General features: G+C 34.7%; 1 protein-coding gene and 1 long non-coding RNA gene across 12 annotated transcripts in view; one reads left to right on the top strand and one right to left on the bottom strand.

Annotated features, from left to right (window-relative positions):
* The window catches only part of LOC105423461 (extracellular serine/threonine protein CG31145), a 450620-nt gene that overhangs the window by 52072 nt on the left and 371846 nt on the right, over nucleotides 1–26702 (top strand). The gene's annotated exons all lie outside the window — the stretch shown is intronic.
* LOC148935693 (uncharacterized) lies at nucleotides 20978–22405 on the bottom strand. Its single transcript, XR_016140120.1, has 2 exons — nucleotides 21672–22405; nucleotides 20978–21592 (listed from the first exon to the last, which is right to left on the bottom strand). It is a non-coding gene; the product is annotated as an uncharacterized LOC148935693 (long non-coding RNA).

The raw sequence follows: 26702 nt of genomic DNA, 5'->3' as shown, positions 1-26702 counted from the left end.
CTTTCTCTTCCTTTTTAGCAACTCTATCATTCCCACGCTATTCGTTCTGTCCCTTCCCTTTTCCCTTCTTTTTATCTTCTTTCCTTTTCTCCTTTCCTCGTTATCTCATCACTTATATCCTTGATTTCTTCTTTCTCCATTCCTCCTTTCGAGATTGCACTTCTCTTGCCATTCCAATTCTCTACCTCTTTCTTTTCGCTCCTCAGATTCCACTCTGCATTAACTTAGTCCTACAAGTAATCCGTGGCTCATACGTGCGCGCCCTAAGGCTCATGCGCCGCACAATCTCACGGTCGGCCCTCTATCTTTTCACTTTATCTCTGATTAATTCTCTCCTGTGTTTTCGCGCTAATCACCCTTTCCCTCTTCCTTCGCCACCCCGCTTATATATCAACTTGCCTAACCTCTCTCCACTGTCTTCAACTTCATACACTTCATTCTCTCACCCTTCTTCTCTCCTCCCTCTCTCCTCCACACTCCTAACTCCTTCTCTCTTTACCCTCACACACCTTCCTCCACTCAACTGCACCTCTCGCTCGCACTCTGCCTCAATTCAGTCAACCTCGCTACACAACTCTAATATACTCACTCCAGAAATGGAAGTTCATATAATTAATTAATTGGTTAATTTTCTACCTTTTCCTTTTTACTTTCCTTATTATTTTCCTTTCCCTTCTATTTCCAACGCTTTACTTAGTGCTTTCTTTCCATTTCTTTCCTCTTTTCTTACATGATTCCTTATATTTCCTTCTTTTTCTCCTATAATTTTCTTCATTTTTCCTCTTTCAATTTCTTAATTTTCTTCTCACCTTTTCTTTTTCGCTCCTTGCACGCCTTGTTCCACCATATTTGTTCTATTTTACTATACTCTTTTACTTTCTTCTTTCTCTTCGCTATTTCTTCTTTCAACATTTTTTTTATTTTCTTTTCTATTCTGTAAATTGTTCTCTCCTGTTTTCCATCTTCCTCTTCAATCCTTTCCTTCAACCATCTTTTCTTCATTCTTAGTTCCCTCCTGCTTTTCTACGTCTATAGTATCCAAATGAATATTACGATGAGCTTAGTCGACATTCTCTTCTATCTCTAATCTCTTTACCAGTTTATTCACCTCTATATTTGCAAGTATGTCCATCCATTACAGATTAATCTCTTCGTTTAAAATACATAACATCCAACAACTCTCTCATCTCATTCTACACTATTATTTAAAATATTTATCCCAACTTCTCTAACTCTGTTCAAGAGTTCGTTTCATCTTTTTATTCTTTAATCTCTCTTTTCCCTCTTTTCCCAGTTCTTCTTTGCTTTCTCTTTTTCTTTCTTTCTGACATTAAAATCCCCTCCTATCAACGATTATCATCTCCGTCTTCCATTCAATTCCTTAATTTTTGAAATTTCCCTTTCAACTCTTTTTTCCCTCTTTCATCTTTTTATTCTTTAATCTCTCTTTTCCCTCTTTTCCCAGTTCTTCTTTGCTTTCTCTTTTTCTTTCTTTCTGACATTAAAATCCCCTCCTATCAACGATTACCATCTCCGTCTTCCATTCAATTCCTTAATTTTTGAAATTTCCCTTTCAACTCTTTTTTCCCTCTTATTTTGACCTCACTATTAGCTTCTCTATTTTCTCCTTCTTATCCACTTTTCCTTCTTATCCACTCTATTTTCTTCTTCTTCTTATCCATTTTTTATCCACTTTTTCTATTTTTACTCCCTTTCTGATCTCCATTACCATTCCTCCTTTCATTCATTCTTTCCTTTCTATTATGCCTTACTGTAACTACATTACTTATAATCCTATTATAATATGATCTTTCTCTTATTCTATTCCATCTTTTATTTTGATCAACTTATATCTTCATTAATATCTTTATATTGCGATTTCCCTCAAAATTCATTCTTATTCTTCAATCCACTACATTTCAAAAGCTCATTTTATGTCCGTCTTTTTTCTCTATCTTTTCTCTTTTCTTCTTCGCCATCTGCCTCATCTTCCATCTCTTTCTTTGTCATTTTTTCCCTATTCTCATCTATTTCCCTATTCCTTCTTTCTCTATTCCTTTCTCATCATCATTCTATTTAATAGATTAAACAGGAATGAATTCAATAGATATTCCTGTTCATCTTTTTTTCAATCCTAAAAATCTTGCCATATCTTCTATTCATTCTTACCCTGTTCCTTGTCTCCTTCATTACTACTTCGCATCTTTTAACTAACTCTTTCTTCTTTCATTCTTTTTTTTTCGTCTCTCACTTTTATATTCACTTTTATATTCACGAAAATTCACTTGGAACGAATTTAAATCAATAAAGAATACTATCAACATTTTCCCGTTCTAAATCCTTTCTTTTTATTCTACGTTCTCTATCCCTCGGAAGGGATCTGATAGCATACGCTGATTGACCAATTAAACATAAAATGTTCTGATCGGTCACTAGAAAATTCTTAAGCGATGTAAATGTCTGTATACTATCAAGGTGCACTAAAAGACTCTTCTTTCCTTTTTTGGTCTTTCATGTTGTCCTCTCATCCCTTAACCCTTTTTTCATCACTTTCTGCTCTCATTGTTCTTTATTCTTCATCTAATATCTCTCTTTCCTTATTCTACTATCATCATGTATTATTATTAACATCTATTCTAATCACGCATTTCCCCCCCCACACACACACACACAAAGGCACGCACGCACACCAATATACTTGTGCTGCGCGTGGCACTTGAAGTGAAGAAAAACCCGATCCCGATTCTAATCAGGCTTAACAATAATAATCCGTATCGACGATACAAAATTAAGATATTCATTTAACAAATTGGGCTTTATCCAAGCAAAAACGGAATACTGTTTTTAAAACTTTGTTCATCCATTTGAAAGCTATATTTAAACCAAACAATTTATTCTTGAAACATTTTTTTCGAATGCCTTATAAATATTCAGGGATTATGAATTTTTTCGAATACTCGTATGTCAGTGACCTATGATATGAAAGTACAGTAGTTAATGTTCCCTCAGAGAGTTTTTACTTGTTAATTCATTATTTCATGTGCACACATACATATATACATAGCGTTATGTAATCATTTGTGAATTTTGGAGAGAGCCAATTCAAAACTTTATTTTAGTAATTCACTATTCAGCAATTCAGTGTGGTACATTTTTATTGTCCGAAAGCATTTGATTAGAAATGGTTATTGTATTAATGATGAGAAGGTATGGCAAAAAAATAAGATGTTATTGAGAAGTAGCAGATTTACAACTTGAAAGTCAACTGTTGAAAGAACTGTTGATCGTTTCCAAAAAAATTAAAAATGCGCCAAAATCCGGAAGATCCAAAAATGCTACGAATGATGAAAAAATTTTAAATGTTCTGCTAACTATAAACAATAATTCTCATACATCGATCTTGAAAGCAGCTCAACAAAATGATACTAACGCATCCGTCAAATTTTCAAGAGACATAATTATCATCCTTACAAAATACATCATAGGTCAAGAGTCATTCGAAGACGATTATGATAAAAGAGTAGAATTTTGCGACACAATCATGACACGATTTGATGAAAATCGTCAGTTTTTCAATTGGATCTGATTTTCTGATGAGGTAATATTTGAATTAAACGGTTCTCTAAATCGACAGAATATGAGGTATTGGATAGATGAAAATCCGTTTTGAATAAGACACAGTCATTCGCAATATCCTCACTGTTATAACTAAAGTTATTTAGATGGCCCAATTTTTGGCGAGTACTGTATATTGCGCTCGCAGGATGAGGCTTCAGCTTCCTTTACACATTTCTCTCTCTCACTCACTCGCGAAATGAATTAGACCGTTTTATAAAAAGAACAAATTTTATTAACAAACCAGAACAGAATCGAAAGAATATTCGTAATGATCAGCTGCCTGCAGCTCTTTCGTGAAGTCTGGTCAAACAAAACATAGCGTTGGCAGGGAACGATCTTCTTTTTCTAAATCAATATTCGGAAGACACTGACAAGCGGTTATCGCTCGATTATAACAATATTTTACGCTAGTAATCTATCGATTCTATCAATTTCATTCACGGTCAGAAGCAGAAGCTAAAAAAATGAAGCATTTGCGGAAAAAAATGGGAAAGCTGCTACTCGTTCCGTAGGTCATATACATGTAATCACATGGACATATATGTGTACATACGTATATATACGTATTTATACGTGAATACTTGTCATGTGTGTGGAAACACACCAATGACATCTTACTTTACATTATCGGCTATTATCAATACAAATAATATATTAAACACATATCTATTTGTAAGATGACGAAACGGATATGGCGAAGAACAGTTCTCTCGACATGCCTCAGTTTTCACCTTCCCTCCTCACCTAAACTAAGACTTTAGACTCCGTCCCTCTATTCCTAAAAATCCGCGATTTTGCCACTCAACTTTTCCATTCTTTTCACATTCGCATTTTTCTTTTCTTTTCACTTTTTCTTGCTCCTGACTTTTCTGTATCACGTATTTCACTTCTTTTATCTCAACTTTACTGCTACATCTTAGTCTTATTTTATGAGTCGATCTTGTTATTTCTGATTAATTAATTGCCAATTATTCTATTAGAATTGACCAATCGCATTTATTATTAGCAGAATATATCGAAATTGATCAATCACGGTTGACATTTAATTGATTAATAAGTTAATTGAAGTTAAGTTAATTGAAGATGATGAGGTCGGTCCTAAAACAGTCAATCATTCTTTTCGCGATGGGGTATATATTGTTTATGATGTATTTTAATATTAGAGATTGTTCGTTCATACTTAATTTTTATAAGTATATTTGTAAAAAGCTTGACATTTTATAATTATTATAATCAGTAATTTTATGATAAAATTATGATAAAATAAGTAACATTTTAAATAAATATGAATTGAAATAAACAAAAGATTAAATTAAAAATAAAATAACTGGAAAACAATTAGTTTCTTCTAATATAAAAAACTTTGTTCCATTATTGATATCATTTTAGTTTAGTGACTAATTGATTATGTTGCTATTGACTATCTAATTCTAATTAATCACACTACAATTGACCAGTTGTAATGGGTTACGTTGCAATTGACCGTTGCATTGATTGATCACAATGCGAATGGTCATGTGTTGCAAATAGCCACGTTAAGATTGATCCCACGTTGTGATTGACTATACATTGCAATTATGCACGTGTTGTATATCACGTTTCAAATTTGCAATGCGTAGACATGCAACGTGGTCATGTACACGTGTTGTAAATAGTCACGTTACAATTGTCCACTGCACGATTGAAATTCGCTTAATGTAGAAAGTTATAAACTCATGTTAAAATGAGAAATTACTTTATTTCGTCCTGTAAACATGAAGAGAAAGAGATGAAATGGACTACATTATACCTACGTGGAAATTTGTTTTATGTGAAATTCATGTGGAATTGAGCAATGATGGATTTTGTTTTATCCTCTAAGCATAGAGATAGGGATGCTTGTTAATTCCATCGAATTCATTTTATATGGGAAGTTAATAAACCAAGTAAAATCGAGTAATCATAGACTTGTTTTATCTTAAGCACGCGGAATGGGGAATGAGATAGATCTTGAGAGATAGACCTTGTTAAACTCATATAGCAACATATGGTCATTTGCAATGCGTGAATAATTGTAACATGACCATTTGCAACATGAAGGAAATTGAAGCATGGTTACATACAACACGTGGTCAATTGCAACGCATGATCATTTGCAACATGGCCATTTTCAACGCGTAGACGATTGCAACGTGATCATTTGCAGCGCGTAATCAGTTGCAATGTGATTGTTTCTTATATGTGGACACTTGCAATGTGATCAATCGCACATGTGGCCAGTCGTATCGTGATGTAAACAAATGTAACATGTTCAATTGAGACTGTAGTCAATTACAAGTAGTCAAACGGGAACGTTTCTGTTTTTATAATAAATTATAAGTTAATAGAATTGTAAATAGTAAATATAACAATGTAGGAAGCATTATTTTTGAAGTAAATAAAAAAGTTTTTATAAAAAGACAGAAGTAGTATTAAAAGAAATATTCTTTATATGATCTATGAAAGGGATTCGAAAAATTATAAAACAATTTATTATATTTAAATTTTCCGCAATAAGATAAAATAACTTCAGTTTCTGCACTAAAATAAATTATTAAAATTAAATTACCCACACCTATATTAAATGATATTAAATGATATTAAGGATATTAAATGATATTTAATATCCTAAATTTATTAATACATATTGAGGAAAAATAGTGCTTTAGTAATTAATTGTTTTGAATTAATTATATTAGGTGTACAAAAAAGTTCTGAGTTTTTTTGTAAAGTTCAATCTTTATTCAAAAACAAACAAAAAAATATTAATCAGCGAAATATTCCCCGTTTGCATCAATGACCTTTTGCCATTTTTCGGATAGCTTGCGGATCTTGCTCGGATTCTTTGATGATAGAAGCTCACCGGCTTTGAAGCAATAAAGTCATCAATGCATTTTCGTATCTCTTCAAATCTCACGAAATGTGTATCAGCCAAATGATACTGCAGCGACCGGAATAGGTAGTAATCGGAAGGCGCTATGTCTGGGCTATACGCCGCGTGCGGGAGAAGTTCCCAGCCTAACGCAAAGATATGGTCCTGAGTCGCTTTCGCAACATATGGTCGAGCATTGTCATGAAGCAAGATCACTTTACGATGTCCTTGGCCAGTAAATGGCCTCTTTTCTTCTAATGCATCGCTTAAATTGGTCAATTGTTGTTGGTAGCGATTTGCTGTGATTGTTTCACCCGGTTGTAATAACTCGTAATACAACACACCTTTCCAATCCCATCAGATACAGAGCAAAATCTTCTTGGCGTGGATATTGGGCTTTGGCGTCGATGTCGAAGGTTGACCCATGATTTTCTACGTTTAGGGTTATCATAAAGAATCCACTTTTCATCGCCTGTAATGATTTTGTGCAGAAAATCTTTTTTCCGGAACTTTAAAAGCAAAGTAAGTGCAGTGTCACGCCGACGATTTTTGTTGTCTTCGGACAATTCATGCGGAACCCATCTGCCTTCCTTCTGAACCTTTCCCATCGTATGTAAACATACGGAAATGGTTTGCTGCATAACGCCAAGCTGTTCTGCAAGCTCCTTTTCAGTTTGCGCAGAGTTTATATCCAGCAGTGCTTGCAATTCGTCCGTTTCAATCTTTTGAGGGCGTCCAGCACGCGGTTCATCTTTAAGCTTTCAAGAAATTTCCTTGGCGAAATTTTTGATACCATCTTTTACATGTAGTATGACTTACAGCGTTCTCTCCATATGCAGCACAAATCATTGCAGTGGCTTCAGCAGCATTTTTCTTCAGATAAAACGCGAAGTGGATGGAAAATCGAATATGCTCTTTTGTTATTGCCATCGTGAACATTACTGATTTTTGAGGTTATGTACATCAAACGCCAAACCGTATGGCATTTTAGAAGGCCAAATGTCAACGCTTTAAAACCGCAAAAGGGCGGGAAGATATATAAAATTTAAATTGTTATTTCGGTTGTATGAAATCTAAAGCTCAGAACTTTTTTGTACACTAATATATTTTTGTATTATTTTGTATTAAATAAGATATATATAACAGTTTGGTCTTTTTATAATGTTTATTACTTTAGAGATATGTTGATGTAATTCATTTTATCATGCAAAAAATGTGATATTTTGTCAGTTATTTAATAATGTCTAAAAAGAAAGTTCATTGCTTTTGATTGACAAAAAAAAATAATAAAAATAAAAATTAGAAACCATATTTCAGTAAATATTTATAGTTTTGCTTATGAATATTTAATATATATTATAATATATATAATAATATATATATAATATGTATAATATATATAATAATAATATATATTTATTATATTTTATTCAGTATTTATACATGAAAAATACAGTTTTATTAGTAAATATCTAAAATGTTGGTTAGATATGAATATTTGAAAATAATTTTATTCGATTATCAAAATTAATATATAAAATGTTTGAATAAAAGCATAATGATAATTACTACTTAAGAATAATGATAATTAACTAAAAAATTATTTATATACTAACAAAAATTATTTATATATTAACTATATAATAATTTGAATATCTTATGTAATCATTTTGATGACTTAAGAAAATTATTTTCAGATGTCTATCTGGCTAAATTTGTAAATATTTCAATAAAATTTGTTTTCTTCATGTAATAATATTTGCAATTAATAATTATTATTACATCTTTATAATAAATGAATATATTTTATAATGTAAGAATTAGAAATGATTTGACAAATATTTATTAAATAAATTTGAAATTAAAGAGGATGTCAAACTCATCTGTATTACCGACAGAATGCGGTATTTTTTGTGTCAACTTTTATATATATTAATTTTATAGTTTTGAAAATCCTTTTCCATAATTAAAGTTTGTGCATTAATTCATGTTTATTAAAAGGAATTCATGTAAAGAATGAAAAATATTTTTTAATTTAAATCTTCTTTACTATTCGTTACTTTAATATGGCAAAGATGCCACGGCGCAATTTGTTTTACATAAAAACAACGATTACAAAATTATCTTTTTAAGAAAAGGTAAAAAAAGGTGTAGTTCCAAATAAGAAGGGAAGGTGTGCGTCACGGCGGGGCCCGACTGCGAACCAGTCGTGAAAATTCGTAATTATTATTTTGCGAAAAATATCACTTCAGTCAGGAATCGAACCTGGATCTCCTGCTTACCGGGCAGGCATCTTATCCTTTCGACCACAAAAGCATGTGATGATATTTATCGCAATAACGCAATTTAGAACAACACGTCAACAATCCAATTACATACACATTACATATACGTATTACAATATACACACACATATATATGTATATTCTCTATGAATATATATATGTATATTCTCGAATCCTCACGACTGGTACTCCAGAGAGATGATGATCCTATTCTCTCGATGGATGCAGGTCTGCAGCGATGGCATCTCCAACGCCACTGGCAAATATATATACAAATAATCCTCCTGGTGCGCGGCAGGAGAGATTGCAGCTCGAGCCTTCCCAAGTAAAAGGATATACGTGCTCTACGAACGGAGACATTGTTACACAAAGAGTAGAGAAATTGCTACACCGATTCATAAATTTTTACTTTAAGAAACGTCGTCATTATTATTTGCATAAAAGATTTGATATCAATAACTAGTCAAGTTATATCTTGTTATAAAAATTGCATACTATAACAGAAACATCTTATTCTACTAAACAATCCAAGTGATATGTATTTTTATTTGTATAAAAAATAAAATAACTGGCAATATCTTTTATTTTAAGAAAATAGAACCTAAGTGGTACGTATTTTTGTATCTTCATTGAAAAGTCTTTTTACTTTAACCCACGTGGTAGTCTTAATTCTTTAAAAAACATTTGAATTTTCAATAAAGAATCTTCCTATTCTGATCCAAACAATACTAGCCTTAATTCTTTAAAGAAGAAAATTTGGTTTCCATATTGCCAACTCAAATGATTGTAATAATGTATAAAATTTGTATAAAAGATTTGATATCAATAAATGGCGCCAATTTATAGTCCTATAAACATTGAGCTAAAAATTTACGAATCGATCTTTGTGTAGCAATATCTTCGCTCATAGCGCACATATGTCCCTTTACTTGATACCCTTTCTTACTCTTTTTTTTAAGAAGATGATTTTGTAATGATATAATGCATTTTGTTAAGCATCTTTTTATGTTTGAAGAGCGCGTTTACGCTTGACACCTTTATATAACAAATATAATTGACATTTTTTTATATAACAAATATTCTTATTAAATATGATTCATTTATAATAGCTTAATATACATTTAGTAACAACTTTTTGTAAAAATAATATATTAATATCTTTAACGCCTTTTGGCCATTGCTTTTTTGTAACTTGTGCATCATCAATTTCAATCCAAATGCTAGATGTTCCTTCTCTACACATATTCGTATAATGATCCTTTTCGATACAAATTCCATGATGAAAAATAGCAACTTTATATGCTTGTCGAGCTGTTAGTAGTTTAGTTGTCGGTACAGCACACAAATTAAATTTGTGTGGTATTTTTAAAAATTTATCATCTTGTAAAGAAAATGATAAAATAAATAAAATATTTAAAATTTTATATTATGTCATAAATTATATTAAACTTTATCAATATTTACAAATTGCTGTTAAATTATTTTCTATTAATAAATTCTTATAAAATTTATGGATGTTAATGTTACTTTTAATAATATCAAGTTTTTGCACAAATAATAATATAGCTTTTTTTCTAATACAAAAATTTTTTTATAAAATCTATTTTTGGTATAGAAATGCGAAATAATGAGAATTGTGTAAAACATGTAAGTAAATGTAAGCGGCCGATTCTAATCCAGGAGTTCCGAGCGAGGTGCGGGTGTGCAAGGGTAACTCGTAGACGCGAGATAAAGGAAAAGAAGTAATTCGTTGCGGGATAGAGGAGGGGGGAACGCTTCGTCGGTTTTTTGGAATGTGCCACCGAAGGAGTGGGACTTTTTTTTCTTTTTTTTCTAGGAAGAGCTGCGAAAAGATGGCTTTTCATACAATTAACATACATATTAAGAAAAGCGCCGATACTCCGGCTACTTAAACAAATTCGATTGCGATTCGGAAGATCTATGATGATGTCTTGATTTAGACAAAGAAATATTGACACGACTGTATGTATCGCGGCATGTTAAGAGAAGCGCCGATAATTCGGCTGTTATAAACAAATGTACATGTTGCAACATGTTAATTTCGAACAATCTCGAAAAATCCGTTATTCAGCGAAATAATGTATTAACCAGTAAATGGACACTTCTCTTCTCTTAATTCTTTTTTGTCTTTTTTTTTAGCAATAAATATTGAAACATGCTCGTTCCTGCCTTTTGTCAAGTTCTCACGTAGGAGAAAAATAAATTTTGACGATGCAAAATGGAAACTATAAAAATGAATAAATTCAGTAAGAAAAAAAACATATTACCCTTTTTTATCGATGTTACACTAATAAATAATATTCCATCATAAATATTGAGTTTCACTTTTATGTCTAAAATAACGTCTAATATTATTATTATAATATTATAATATTATAATATTATGTCTAATATTTCTGTACATTAAGGGATATAGCTTCGATGATTTTCACCTTGATATTTGTATAGAGGGTACTGATCAACTTTTCCTTATAAATTAATTGGCGATTTTGTTTAATTTTCGAGATATACTTACATAAAGCTTAAATTTGAAATGTTATTATTCTGTTTATTTGACACCTTGTATATGATAGCATGCATACATATATACATACATACATATTAGGTGTACAAAAAAGTTCTGAGCTTTAGATTTCATACAACCGAAATAACAATTTAAATTTTATATATCTTCCCGCCCTTTTGCGATTTTAAAGCATTGACATTTGGCATTCTAAAATGCCACGGTTTGGCGTTTGATGTACATAACCTCAAAAATCAGTAGTGTTCACGATGGCAATAACAAAAGAGCATATTCGATTTTCCATCCACTTCGCGTTTCATCTGAAGAAAAATGCTGCTGAAGCTACTGCAATGATTTGTGCTGCATATGGAGAGAATGCTGTAAGTCATACTACATGTAAAAGATGGTATCAAAACTTTCGCCAAGGAGATTTCAGTCTTAAAGATGAACCGCGTGCTGGACGCTCTCAAAAGATTGAAACGGATGAATTGCAAGCACTGCTGGATATAAACTCTGCGCAAACTGAAAAGGAGCTTGCAGAACAGCTTGGCGTTACGCAGCAAACCATTTCCGTAGGTTTACATACGATGGGAAAGGTTCAGAAGGAAGGCAGATGGGTTCCGCATGAATTGTCCGAAGACAACAAAAATCGTCGGCGTGACACTGCACTCACTTTGCTTTCAAAGTTCCGGGAAAAAGATTTTCTGCACAAAATCATTACAGACGATGAAAAGTGGATTCTTTATGATAACCCTAAACGTAGAAAATCATGGGTTGACCCTGGTCAACCTTCGACATCGACGCCAAAGCCCAATATCCACACCAAGAAGGTTTTGCTCTGTATCTGGTGGGATTGGAAAGGTGTGTTGTATTACGAGTTTGCTACAACCGGGTGAAACAATCACGGCAGACCGCTACCAACAACAATTGATCAATTTGAGCGATGCATTAGAAGAAAAGAGCATTTACTGGCCAAGGACATCATAAAATGATCTTGCTTCATGACAATGCTCGACCATGTTGCGAAAGCGACTCAGGATCATATCTTTGCGTTAGGCTGAGAACTTCTCCCGCACGCGGCGTATAGCCCAGACATGGCGCCTTCCGATTACTACCTATTCCGATCGCTGCAGCATCATTTGGCTGATACACATTTCGTGAGATTTGAAGAGATACGAAAATGCATTGTTGACTTTATCGCTTCGAAGCCGGTGAGCTTCTATCATCAAAGAATCCGAGCAAGATCCGCAAGCTATCCGAAAAATGGCAAAAGGTCATTGATGCAAACGGGGAATATTTCGCTGATTAATATTTTTTTGTTTGTTTTTGAATAAAGATTGAATTTTACAAAAAAAAGCTCAGAACTTTTTTGTACACCTAATACATACACACACACACACATATATATATATATGTGTGTGTGTGTGTGTGTTTTATACATGTATATACGGGTTAGGTTAGGTTAGATTTTTCGATAATAGAGTTCCTCGTAGGAGAGCGGGGGCGAAATATATTGTCTCTACGCATATACTTTCCAACGCGATGTGAGGTTTCACATAAATTTATAATTTTTCATAATGATGACATGACATGATGATCTTTAACTATCACTGCGATACGGGTTGGATTAGGTTAAATTTTTCGGTAGTGTAGGGGTGGAGGGGCGGAATATCCTGTCTTCAAGCATACACTTTAATACGAAGTGAGGTTCTATATAAATTTACTTTCTGTACAAAGTTCAAATCTGTATGTTTAGTACAAATTGAAACAAGGTGATTGGATTTTTTGGGGCAGATTTTTTTTTGAGTATAGAGGGACGAGCGAAACACCTTCATCCCCCCTACGTATATATTGTTTCTATATTAGAAAATTAGTTCTTTGACACTGATAAAAATTAATGTATTTTTCAAATTTTTCTGTATATAATAACTTTTTAATAAACAATAACTACTGGTTAAAATCTTTTGATTGTTACTCAGGAAAGTGTGACAATATATGTCCAATTCAAGATTATCGGAGCTATGTTCCCTAATAAAAATTTACTAACATTTATATAAGTATATCTCAAAAACTATACGAGATCGCCAATTAAGTTATAAGGAAAAGTTGATCAGTACCCTCATTTCTATAACATATATCAAGATCAAGATCATCGGAGTTGTGTTCCCTAATGTAAAGATTTGATGTAAAGATTGACAAAAATAACTCTTATCCGGAGATCGATTGATATTATTCCAATTGTCATCTTCAAGTTATGCTGTCTTTAAAAAAAGGATCATTGTTTGAAGTTGGGAGTATGAGGCAAAATAATTGATACCATCTCGTGATAATTTTATGAAATATCAGCAAGAGTTGAGTTGCAAACACTTAACTCGTCTGCTTTTATCATACTCGCAACTCGAATATCGTATGCCACTTCGTATACCGATGCGCGCCAATTAGTGTGGCGCAATTATACGCGTGTTGTCACGCTAACACTGAATCTCAGTGGCGGATTTAAAACGGCGAGACCAATTAGCGATTGCCAACAGCTATCTTCCGCAAGTTGTTCACAAACAGCTTGATTAACGACTGATATAGTAGATTATATAGATTTTCTGTAACAAAGAAGCCGAAAGTATCGTAAAAATTGGAACAATCTAGAATTATATCGATATAAAAATGACGCGCTCGGAGAACGCGGCGAAGTCTCTCTTCAGATCTTAAAGCACACTTGCTGTCAGTAATCACTCCGTTTTTTCTTTTCGCACGATTATATCGAAGTGGCTTACTTCGAAAATCGTTGAAACACTTGCGGTTGTTCATTGCATAATCACATATTTTCTTCACAAGAACGTGAAACATGCAGAACTGTAAATAGTATAAATAGTTTGTCAAATATGTTATTAATGTGAATATGTAAAGTTAATATGTAATTGTGTCCAAGAATAAAGTTTAACTTAATGTAAAAAGAATGACTCATCTGTGGCATTTCCCATTTCGTATAAGAAAGCGAGTTGCGTTACAAGCAGTCATCAAATCTAACAATCTTACCAAAGAAAAAACTGAGCTGAAAAAACGAGAAAGTTGGGTTATAAACAAAATTGCGACTCGGAAAATTTATGACCATACTTCGATTTCGACAAAGGGACAATGAAATTGCAGACGACATATATAGTAGATCATTGGGCACGCGAGTTCACAGTAGAAAGTTATTAATTAGTTTTGGAAAGTCTAATTAATCGATCGCGATACTGTGAGAAAAAAATGACTGACCGTGCGAATATTGTGATTAAAAATATCAAAAATACTTTGACTTTGAAGACGTCGCGAATATAGTGAACAAAGTGTTTGAAGAAGAAGAAATGAACATTGATATTGAAAATGAAGAGTCTTTCGATGAAGAGCACGCGTTATCTGACAAAGGTGATTGCAGTGATCAGAGGACATTCGTATGATTAACACTGATATTGGCGTAATGTATGCCCTTAGGAAGCACGAAATAGATATTCTTGATGCGTTAAACGGTCGGTCTTGCTCCAACTGCATACAATCTGTATATACAATAATTCCATGCAACATGTACCCAATTTGCACCAAGTAAGAAAGACCATATTGTAAATAATTTACATGCAAGTGCTCCGTGGAAGTATGACGTGATATAAAAAAAATATGAAACACCTCGAGCGAGTGGAACGCGAGCTGCTGGAGCAGTGCAGTCAGGTCGCTACTTTAGTAGAGTGCTTCACGTGGCTGCAACGATGCGACGAGTACATCGAGCAGCTCGAAGAACTCAGTCGTAATAAGCGTTCTCGACTCACCGTTGGAAATAAACAATCTGTGGTGGCGAAAATCGCGCGACTCGTGGGTACATAGATTCAATTAGAAATGTTTCCTGCACGTCAGTGCCGAGTGAGTACTACTGACAATAATAAATCTCTCGTTTGGCAAGAGATTGATAACGCGTTTGAAAACTGTATATTGACTGGTGTGATAATAAAGTCTAAGCATATCGAACCTGCTCAATTTTTCGAAGATTCGAGGAACATTGTGCTCAAACGTGTGCAAAGTGTCATGCGGACATATGACAATATTAAAGTGAATACAGTGTCTAACAATGAAATTTATTGCGGATGACAAACATGCAAACAGAAGTGTCAATATGAGAAACTATGAATTGTTTCGTTCATCTGATTTATTTAAATGCGATTTACTTAAATGATACGAATTATGATTTACTTGCGATTTACTTAAATGATACGAATTGCGAGTTATCGAGCCTGCTCTAGCATCTCTAAAGGAATCAGGAACGCAATAGCGGATAGGCGTTATCGCGTATATAAAATTTAACAATTAATATAAATAAATATAATCCTCTACGCGGGACATTACATTCAGTTATCGTGAGAAATTAAGAAGAAGAAGCGGCGATTAACGTGCAATAAACAATGCATGTTTGATTGGTGGTTGCAGCCTTGTGTCCGACCAAAAGGCATACAGATCGGGAATTGTCATATTCACATTATACGACGATCTTGAATCACCAAGACATTACGTTTCCAATAACGTTGGATCAAATTAAAAAGTTTAAATATCTCAACGACATCTTCATTAACATCTATGATATCAAGGGATAGGAGATACTCCCGATATTTCTAACAGAAAAGAAGATGGAGAAACAAATCTGTTGTACGTGAAAGATCCGCGTGACGACAACGCGGGGCACTTCGCGTGCATCAAAAACTTGTCTCGCCTCATGAGCTCGCAACTGAATAGAAAAGAACACAAGAAATACTTTTGTGACCGGTACGTATACACACACATTTTAATAAATTGTAAAAATATTTTATAATTGTTAATTTAAATAGATGTTTACATTAGTTCATCCGAGAAATTGCAGTCGCATATGGTGGATTGGGAACGGATAAACGACTGCGCCATTTGACTGCCGAGCGAGGACGACAAGTGACTCGAGTTCAAAAACCACTGCAATAAAGAATGACTTCCATTTATCGTCTACGCAGATCTGGAGTGCATACTGCGAAGGATGGAGTCGGAGAGGGAAGACACGTATCAGCAGCAGCACTAAGTATTTAGCGTAAGATATTATATGCGATGCTTGTACGACGACGCGTTATCGGCATATCGGTTTCATTGCAGTGAGGACTGCATTGCATAGTTCGTTCGACAACTCGAAAACTTGACGCATCGCGTAAAATTTTTGTTACCCGCGAACGTGCTCATAGAAACATTGCCAAATAACAGTGGGAAGTATACCGTAGCGCGAAGCGTTTGCGAGAAACCATTTGCGTCGGACGCAGATACGCGATCATTGCCACCTTACAGGTCATTACCGTGACCGACGTTATCGAAAATTTCCGCGAAAATTGCATCCAAAGTTACAATCTCGATCCCACGCATTATTATACTTGGACAGATTTCACGTAGGACGCCATGTTGAAACACACGCGCGTATAATTTGAGTTGTTTACTAACATCGATATTTAATTATGTTTATCAAGCGTGGTATACGCGGCGATTTCAGTCAGTGTTCTGGTAGATACGCACAAATCAATAACAAATACATGCGTTCGTCGAAACCGTTGTCGTATTTGATGCATTACGAACAATTACGGATGGGCGATATGTTAACCGCTGCTCTATGCCGCATTTCGATGGGTCAAAAATGTTGCGAACTTTGATGCGAGCGCGATTCGGATTCGCCTATACGTTATATTCTTGAGGTTGATCTCGAGTATCCGCATCATCTACATGACCGACACATCGACCTTTTCTGCCCAACGCGCGATAAGTCATCCGGCATGCGGCAGGATAAATTTGTCGCGACGTTATATAATAAGAAGCGATACGTCATCCACTACCTGCAGCAGGGCATGCACCACGGTTTTCGTATCGTAAAGACTCTACAATTCGTTTAATCCGCCTAGCTTCGTGCTTACATCGAACTGAATACACAGTTTAAAAGATGCGCAAAAAATAATTTCGAAAAAATTTTGTATAAATTAATGAACAATGCGGTATTTGACAAAATGATGGAAAATGTTCGAAATTGATGTAAAACTAGTAACGAAATGGGACGGACCATACGGTGCGGAGGCAATGATCGTCAAATCAAATTTCTACAGCCGCAGTGTCTTTGCGGAAAATTTATTATAATTGCCATCGAACTGCCGTAAACTCAAGATGAATTTCAATAAGCCGATTTACGTGGATATGTGTATACTTGACATATCGAAAATCTGTACGAATTTCACCACGAGTATATGTTACCATTGTATCGCGACAAATACAAAATTATGTACATACACCGACACAGACAGTCTCATATACCACATCGAATGCGATGACGTTTACAAGACGTTACGAAACGCGATATTGCTAGATTCGACACAAGATTATCCGACGGACAACGCATATGGTATGCCTCTCGCGAATAAAAAGTAATGAAGGATGAGAATAACAGTGCGATAATGACGGAATTGTCAGACTCAGAACGAAGATGTACGCGCTGAAGATGGAAAAAGGACACTAAAAAGGCGAAATGTGTAAAGAATAACATCATAGGGTGAACAATAATCTTCATGATTACACGCGGTGTTTGAGTGAAGAAATCAAAATGACTCGTCGTCAGTCATGTATAAGATCAAAGTTACACAAAGTATAAACGGTGTCTAAATCGAAAATTGCTCTGAGTTCATACGATGACAAACAATATATCGTACTGGATTTCGACAGAGACGTTACCGTGAGGGATATTGGCGGATACCTTTGTAATATATATACATGTATATATATTTTTTATATTTTTATATATAAGTTAGTTTATATGTACATATGTACATATGTACATATGTATGTACGTATGTACGTATTTCTTGTAGTTTTATACATATGTATATACATATGTAGATATGTTTTATACGTATATATAGATATGTAGATATGTTTTATACGTATGTACATACGTGTGTAACGTTTGTTACAGAAAATATGTGTACGTAGTTTTATTTTATTATCATAAATTTCATCGTAGTTACCGCATTTCATGTAGTATACATGTATAGTTTTTTTATGAAGATGTAATGGAAGAATAAAATAATAAGACTCTTTGTATACATTTTGTTAGGAGAAAGATGTATATGAAATAGAATTTTGCTCTTTATTTTGTATTTGCGCGCGCCCTGTTTTCTTTTTTTTTCTTTTGGTTACTTGGTTACAAAAAATAAAAACTATGGATCCTAACTTCCGCTTTCGGAAAGATATCTCAAGCGGATAAAACGTGTGAGTTTTCTTTCTTCCCTGATTATCAAATTCTGTCAGGTTATGGGCCCAGGCTGTTTTGAGAAATAACGTCAAGATAAATAAAAAAAAAAAGAAATAGTGGTGATAGCAACGACGCAATCGCAGAAAGTATCGCGAAAGACACGTGCACAACGTAACCCAAGGGTTGGCAAAACGCTAAAATCGAGCCCGCGAGCGCTCGCCTGTTGTGCACATCTCAGAAGCGTATCTAATATTTTTAATACCTTGGGATAAAGTTTCGCATTTCACACTTACAAAAATAGCGTTGCGTGTATATATGAACGATAGTGTAGTCTTAAACTATTAGTACTTTGTAACATCATACAATTTTTTTATAACAGTTTAGCTAAACCATTTAAAGATGAAATATGCAAAAATATATTGTAATATATATATAGGACTTAAAATGCATAAATTTTTATGAATTCAACTTATATCTAGTTAATTTTTACTTATATCTAGTTAATTTTTTTATTAGTCAAATAAAGAAATATGCTCTAGCATGTTTTGATTGTCCTAACAATAATAATAATAAGCATTCATTATAGGAAAATTTTAATTAAAATGCTTATCTCTATTTAATAAATATTGTAAGTTGTCAAAATTTGTGCTAAATTAAAAATTATATAATTAATACATTTAAATATGTTTAACAAAAATTTAAATATAACAAAGAAAATAAAACAATAATATAAACAATAACAATGTATTAAAATATAAACTTACAATACAATCATAAAATTATGAATACATATATCACGTTTAACTTAGCGCTTTAAAATTATATTTTTAAATCCAGAAGAATAGTCCCTTTTCTGCGAAGAAAACTTCCAACAATTTCAAAATAAACATCTGCTAATATTAATCTGCTAAACGCTCAAAATAAAAGAAAAACAATAACTAAGCAAGAGTATAATCAAATTGTCTCTTGTCTAGAATAGTCAGACACATTTGCAATTTTATAATTTAACGTGTGTAATGGATAATCAAAGGAAAAGAACTTTAAGTTCAAGTTCGGACAGTTCTTCATGAGAAGAGAAGTGGTTCATAATGAAGCATGATAATCAAGCGCAATGTTTGATCTGTGGAACCATTATGAATTCAAAGAAATATAATATCGGAAGACATTATAACACAAAACATGGAGCCACTTATGACAAGATAAAAGGACCGGAGCGAATTCAACTTTTACACGATTTAAAATCAGCTGTTTCCAACAATAAAGTAATTTTCATAATATACATACTATTATAATATAAAATATGCGTTTTTTACTGTAGTCAGTTTTAATTTAATTCATTATATTTAATTATACCCGGTAAAAAATTTTTCGTATAAGAATATATGCATATAAACATGTATAAATATATATAAATATATATATATATATATATATATATGTTTTTACATAAAAAATTTTTTATCAGGTACATTACATTTAATAAAGATATTATTCTAATACAGGGAGAAAAATCGAAATTAAGTGAGTCTGCATTCTATGCCAGTTACAAAATTGCTCATCTTATTGCACGTGAATCACGTCCATTTAGCATTGGTCCATTTGTCAAACAATGTTTAGAAATTGTCGCAGAAACAATATATCCTAATGATATTAATAAATTTAAATCAATTAGTCTTTCTTCTCGAACTGTAGTACGTCGCATTGAAAAATTAGCTGAAAATCTCGAGCGACAATTGGTACTAAAAGCAAACAATTTTATTGCTTTTCTTAAGGATACAATAGATTTAAAATTAGTTTTTCAAAAGAAAGAATATGCGCAAATAATTGGTTATAGCGATATCAATTGGGCAAATGATACGCGTGATCGAAAGTCTATTATGGAATGCGTTTTCACTATGTCAGGCAGACCAATATTTTGGTTTAGCAAAAAACAAAAAATTGCTTTATTTACAGTGGAGGCCGAGTATATTGTGTTGTCATTTGTGAGTCAAGAAACGATTTGGTTTCGTATATTATCTACAGAAATAGGTTTAGAGACTGCGGGCAGTTAAGATGCGATGCGATAATAATGATGCAATTAGTGTAGCAAAAAATCAAATAATTAGCCAACGCACTGAACATATAGATGTTCGCCATCATTTTATATGGGAAAGCATAGAAAGACAAGACATATGCATTGAACATTTAAACACTGACGAAATTTGGCGGATATCTTTACTAAGTCATTGCCGGATCCACGGTTCAATCATCTAGTTAATAAGTTAGGTTTAAAGGAAAACGTTTAAGAGAAAATTATGTTCAAGAGGGCGTTAGGAGAAAGGTGTATATGAAACAGAATTTTGCTCTTTATTTTGTATTTGCGCGCGCCTTGTTTTTTTTTCTTTTCTTTTGGTTACTTGGTTATGAAAAATAAAAATTATGGATCCTAACTTCCGCTTCCGGAAAGGTATTTCAAGCAAATAAAACGTATGAGTTTTCTTTCTTCCCTGATTATCGAATTCTATCACATTTTATATATAAATATCTTTTTTTATTTGTTTACAATAAGTGAATTTAAGATTTTTTTGTATACATTTATATAACATATATATTTTTTATATATGTATGTTATACGTATGTACATATATATGTACGTATGTACGTATGTATGTATGCATGTACGTATGTACATATGTACGTATTTCCTGTAGTTTTATACATTTTAATATTATCATAAGTTTTGTCGTAGTTATCATACATGTATAATTTTTTTTACTAAGATGTAATAGATGTAATAGATGTAAGATGTAATAGAAGAAAAAATAATAAGACTTTTTTTATACATTTTTATATATTTTTTTTATTTGTTTACATGAATTAAATCACATTGTTTTTATGTATCCAAGAATTATGTGATCTATCGAATCCCAGCCTCTTAACATAAATCTTGTCTCCTTTTTTGCGCAGTACTTTCTCCACGAAATACACATCCGGATGAGTCGCGCGATGCAACTCGGGCTCATAGAATGTTCCTGTAACGGATTTTCTGCGATAGTTTTCGAGCAAATAGGTTATGGGATTAGTACACTGCATTTTAACGATCATAAATACCTCGGTGATCCAATGTGACGTGTAATCTTTTTCGAAAGCTGTCTTATATTTGATCACGCGTACCGAATCGCTTACTTTGAATTTTGCTGGACCTGCGGTCTTTATCGCGTTGTACCGTGTCCAAAAGTCTTTCGACGATCGCGGGAATTACGTCAACAGATCACATGCTGATAGTGCGATGCTTGCGCGCGTTGTGATATGAGACGCGATAGCACTTCGACCTTATAAGTACCGTTGAGCGTAAACATCTTCCATCATTTTTAAGCGTGCAATTGAACCGTTCGACGATCGATGCCTTTAATGACGAATACGTAGAATAATGATTAATATTGTGAATTTCTTCAAGAGTTTCTGCACATCGGCGTTGTACAATTCCTTCTCCATATCCGTTTGCAAGTTTCTCGGGCATCTTCCACACTCTCGAATTATCTCGCGTTAACCGTCTCGCTTCTGACCTTGTTCTTGAGCGATACGGCCCAAGCGTATTTGCTCAACGTATCGATGACGGTAAGTATGTAGTGATGACCTCTGTTGAAACTCGAGTACGAGCGCATCTCGACAATATCAACTTGCCACAGATTGTCAATTGTCACAGATTGTCAATTCTCGAATTATGACACGTCTTCGAAAATTTCTTCTCGCCGAAGTGTGCAATTCCTCAACGAGTCACCTCTCGAAGTTAATATTTTTTTAACGTCGGATTTTGATGATCTCGTGTTTGGACGATGCTTGATATTAATATGTGTAAATAAGGTATACATATATTTATATTTGCAACCGCTGCCCTGAATTTGTTGGTCGCCGATCTTACGAGCGCGATCCAAATTCGCCGCGCGTCCGCGTCTTCCGGTCCGTCAAAATTAACCGGCACATGACAGCAACTCGATATGACTCGTGAGTTACTCATATACAAAAACACGGTTGGGCGCCAGGCACGCAGGACGTGCTACGAAAATTCGGAATTCTAATTGTTCGCGAGCCGAGACGCAACACGCAGCGACAGATTGCACGGCTGCTCAGATGTGGATAGGGAGAGGGGGTGATTCGGTGATCAGGGCGCTTTTTGAAGAGAGAGAGAGAGAAGGTCCATAAATAATTGACAACATTGGTTAATAATTAACAGCGAGTTTATTCGCAGACTTTCCGACGCGACTTCGAAATAATTCACAATACGTATGCGATCTTGCCGATCACGCGGTAAACAGCTGACTCGAAGAGCACGCGACACAGCACATGCGTACACAGTGATCGGCAATGAGAACTTTCGGTTATAATATCCTTGGCAATTCGACATCGATTTTTCATGCGGAATTTCGTTATTACAAGCGCTTGGAATTCGAAGCGAAACTGGCAGCACAAAAAAATATAAAACAATAAGCATGCAATTAGTTAAATAGCGCAATTGAAACGGCAATAAGTGCACGGCAATCCGCAGCCCGATTAATAGCACGTACAAGCAAGGAGGTGCTGAAAATTAAGCTCGCAAAAGCAGGATAGCGCAACACACTAAAAAAAAAAAAACAATCATCGTACTCAAGCGCTAGCGCTAATACTAAAATACGCTTAACGCTAGCGATAATACTAAGATACGCGACACTACCCTGAAGCGATTCACAATCCCCATCACAACTCAACGTATAAATGCGACGTCATTCCACAACGCGGTACAACAATTAAGGGCTGCTTAACGGCACGCAAAATGACGCGTTGTTACGAAACTAACATTAACAAAGACGACTTAACGTGGCCGCTGAGGAGGGTGAAAACGTGGTTCGAACTTTCCCCTATGGCGAGCGATTGTCCCGACCGTCGCAGGCACTGGCACTTGATCCGTTACTCTAATTAACACTCACTTAAACTCGCGTCATCGGCATTCCCGCGATGCTCGCTCGATTCGCACATTGCCCGCGCGACGACGGAGGTGACGGCTTTACAAAGAGGAGAACGTCCGGCTCACCAATAACGACACTTCCTTGCTTCCTTTCGGCAGGTTGACGACCTCGGATACACATCCTTCTTATCAGAAGCGCACCACGATAAATGATTCTTTCACGCGGAACACACGCAGGCGATCGCTGTCCCCCTCTCGCGATTTCTTATTGGCCGAAAATCGGCTAATCGCGTGGCCCTAATCGGCCGCGCACCGCGAAGACCTCGCAGGAAATTCAAAAGGCGGCAGCACCTACGGCTACGTCCTTTGGCTTCTTGACCTTTGAGATCCTTGCCTCTCGTCCCGTCAATTCGGTATCCTCGCCAGTTGCCGGTCCTTTCAAAGTCTCGCTGGGACGTCCCGTAATCGGGGTCCTCCATGCTTTGTTCCTTAGGGTGGCGCCTTCCCCGCTCGCCTCTCGATCGGCAATAACAGCCTCCTTAGCTGGAAAAGAGATTCATATAACAGCGGCACCTCCATTCCCGCTGACGTAAATGCAAGAAGGGTAATACGACCTGCGGATTCTAACTCCTTCACGTCGCTCTCTGTTCGGCAGTTCCTCCTACATCCGTCACGCTGATCTTCGTCCGTCAGAGCGCATAGTACATGCAGAAATAGCAGCCGTCACTCCGCGCCCTGAAAATAATAACGCCGCACGCGACCGCGACAACGGGCTCGCTGGCCAAATAATAATCGGCCGCCTTCCTCCCCCCATCGGAGGACGCGGATCCGGATCAACCTCCCCGCGGTCGGGGCTTACGCCCCTTGTGACCGGCAGCTGTAAAGCGTCATAGTGTATATACAGCGGGTGTCCCAAAACTCTCGCATTTAGAGTACACTGCGTGATTCTTTATGCTAAAAGAAACAACTTTTTTCTTTAACAAAATTGCGTGCGACGAGTAGTTTTTACAGTAGATCAGATTAAAAGTGACGAATGAGCGCGCGTAGCGGTCAGAATGGCACGCATTCCTCAGGCCGGCGCGGCCTGGTACTTAATTTTTGACGACGTATTTAATCTTTCACGTATTATATTGTTTGAAATATGATAAAAGTTAATAAAATAAGTATTGTTTTCATCCTTTAACGATTTAATAAAAAAAATTATCTGATTTCGTAGCATTATCTCGAAATAAAAATAAATGTAAATAATATGATATATGAACTGAGCATTTTCTTATTTTAATTACTGCGCAATTGCATATAACAATAAAAAAATACTGAATTTACCGAATTATTTAGACACTATTAGAAAATTATGAAAAAATTAATTTTTTTACTTTTCGTGATTAAGTACTCACGTAATTAATTAAGTATTCATTAAATTTAGTATTTTTTTTATTGTCATATGCAATTGCGCATACAATAAAAAAATAATTAAAATAATAGAATGCTCAGTTCATACATCATATAATTTACATTTATTTTTATTTCCAGATAATGCTACGAAATCAGACAATTCTTTTATTGAATCGTTACATAAAGGATGAAAACAACACTTATTTTGTTAATTTGTATTATATTTTAAACAATAGTGTACGTGAAAGTACGTGAAGTCGTCAAAGATTAAGTCCCAAGCCACGCTGGCTTGAGGAACGCGTGCCGACCCTGACCGCTATGCACGCACGCGCACTCATTCGTCATTTTTAATCTAATCTACTGTAAAAACTACTCGTCGTATGCAATTTTGCTAAAGAAAAAAGTTGTTTCTTTTAGCATAACAAATCACCTAGTGTACCCCAAATGCGAGAGTTTTGGGACACTCTGTATATATATCAGGTATATATATCTATATATAAATAAATAAATATATATATATATATATATATATATATATATATATATTTATATACGATTAAAGTTATTTTCTTTCCTCACTGGCGTCAATCGTCTGGCTCGTTTCGTCAACACGCGATTTAATTTACAATAAAACCGGTTTCGCGAAGTTCCTCGATGCTCGAGCATTTCGTTGTCGTGAGCATTATAATCAGCTCGCGAAGCGTCAAAATTTACGTGGGTGCGATCAGTCCTCCGTTCATTTGTTTGTACGAACAATCCACACGCAATCTACTCAGCGAAAGGAAGCAGCGCACGGTACGATGACGAAACGAAGAAGTAACGTAACGCGTAAGTTCGACATCTTTTTTTTCTTTTTTTTGTAATATTACGCTATTATGTACTTAATTTTCGTACACAACATTTCGGTAGAGTGTCGCGCGATGCGCTTACATTATAACTTGATGGCTACGGGCTTCTAGTTTCTGGAAATTGAAATCAACGTTGGACCCCCGAGCTACGGAGGTCCAACGTTGATTTCAATTTGGAGATCGCCCTAGGAGATCATCGAGGACAGAAATTGATACTGTCTCTCGAAACATGGAAAGGACTCTATGAGCAGCGATTGAATATCTACAAATTGTTACGAAACAATTACAATTTTATAAGCGTTGGTTAACGGTCCGAGTTTGCACGATGAACGACGTTACACTCGTATGTCTTGAATCTTTAAACGTATTATGATGGTCGAATCGATGCTACGCCATATGTTTGATCTCGCCGAATGTATTGATGTAACGTTCAATCGACTCGTCGATATCGATCGATGTTAAGTATATGCGATTCTCCAACATTGCATCTATTATAACAAATCCTGAACAGGTATTGAATGTGATACGCGAAAGCGATATCTTCGATAGGCATCAACTTGTCGATTGCGAACTGTTAGCTTTAGTTTTTAGCATATATGAAAAAAAGATATTATAAAAAGAAAATGTGAATAAAAAAACATTTTCACACTTAAAAATATGATTTCAATCAAATCTATTTCTCATTTTAAAATAAAATAAATATTCTGAATTGATCATGTTAAGTCTCCGCTTCAAATTAGGGGGTGTTTGACGATGTTTTGATGTGATTCTCATGAAAAAGAGAAAGTTTCCGTTGCAAATAAGAAATTCGACATTAATGATAGAATATTATTCACTAGTGTAATAAAAAAAGGGTAATAAATTTTTTCTTACTGAATTTGTTCATCTTTTTTTTATAGTTTCCATGTCGCTGCCAAAATTTATTGCTTGCCAAAGTTAATTTGTCTCCTACATGAG

This window comes from Pogonomyrmex barbatus, unplaced genomic scaffold, assembly GCF_055798465.1.
Source record: "Pogonomyrmex barbatus isolate J1 unplaced genomic scaffold, ASM5579846v1 scaffold4, whole genome shotgun sequence".
NCBI classification, from domain to species: domain Eukaryota; kingdom Metazoa; phylum Arthropoda; class Insecta; order Hymenoptera; family Formicidae; genus Pogonomyrmex; species Pogonomyrmex barbatus.
Note: the sequence above shows the minus strand (reverse complement) of the source record. Positions and strands in the feature narration are given on the sequence as shown.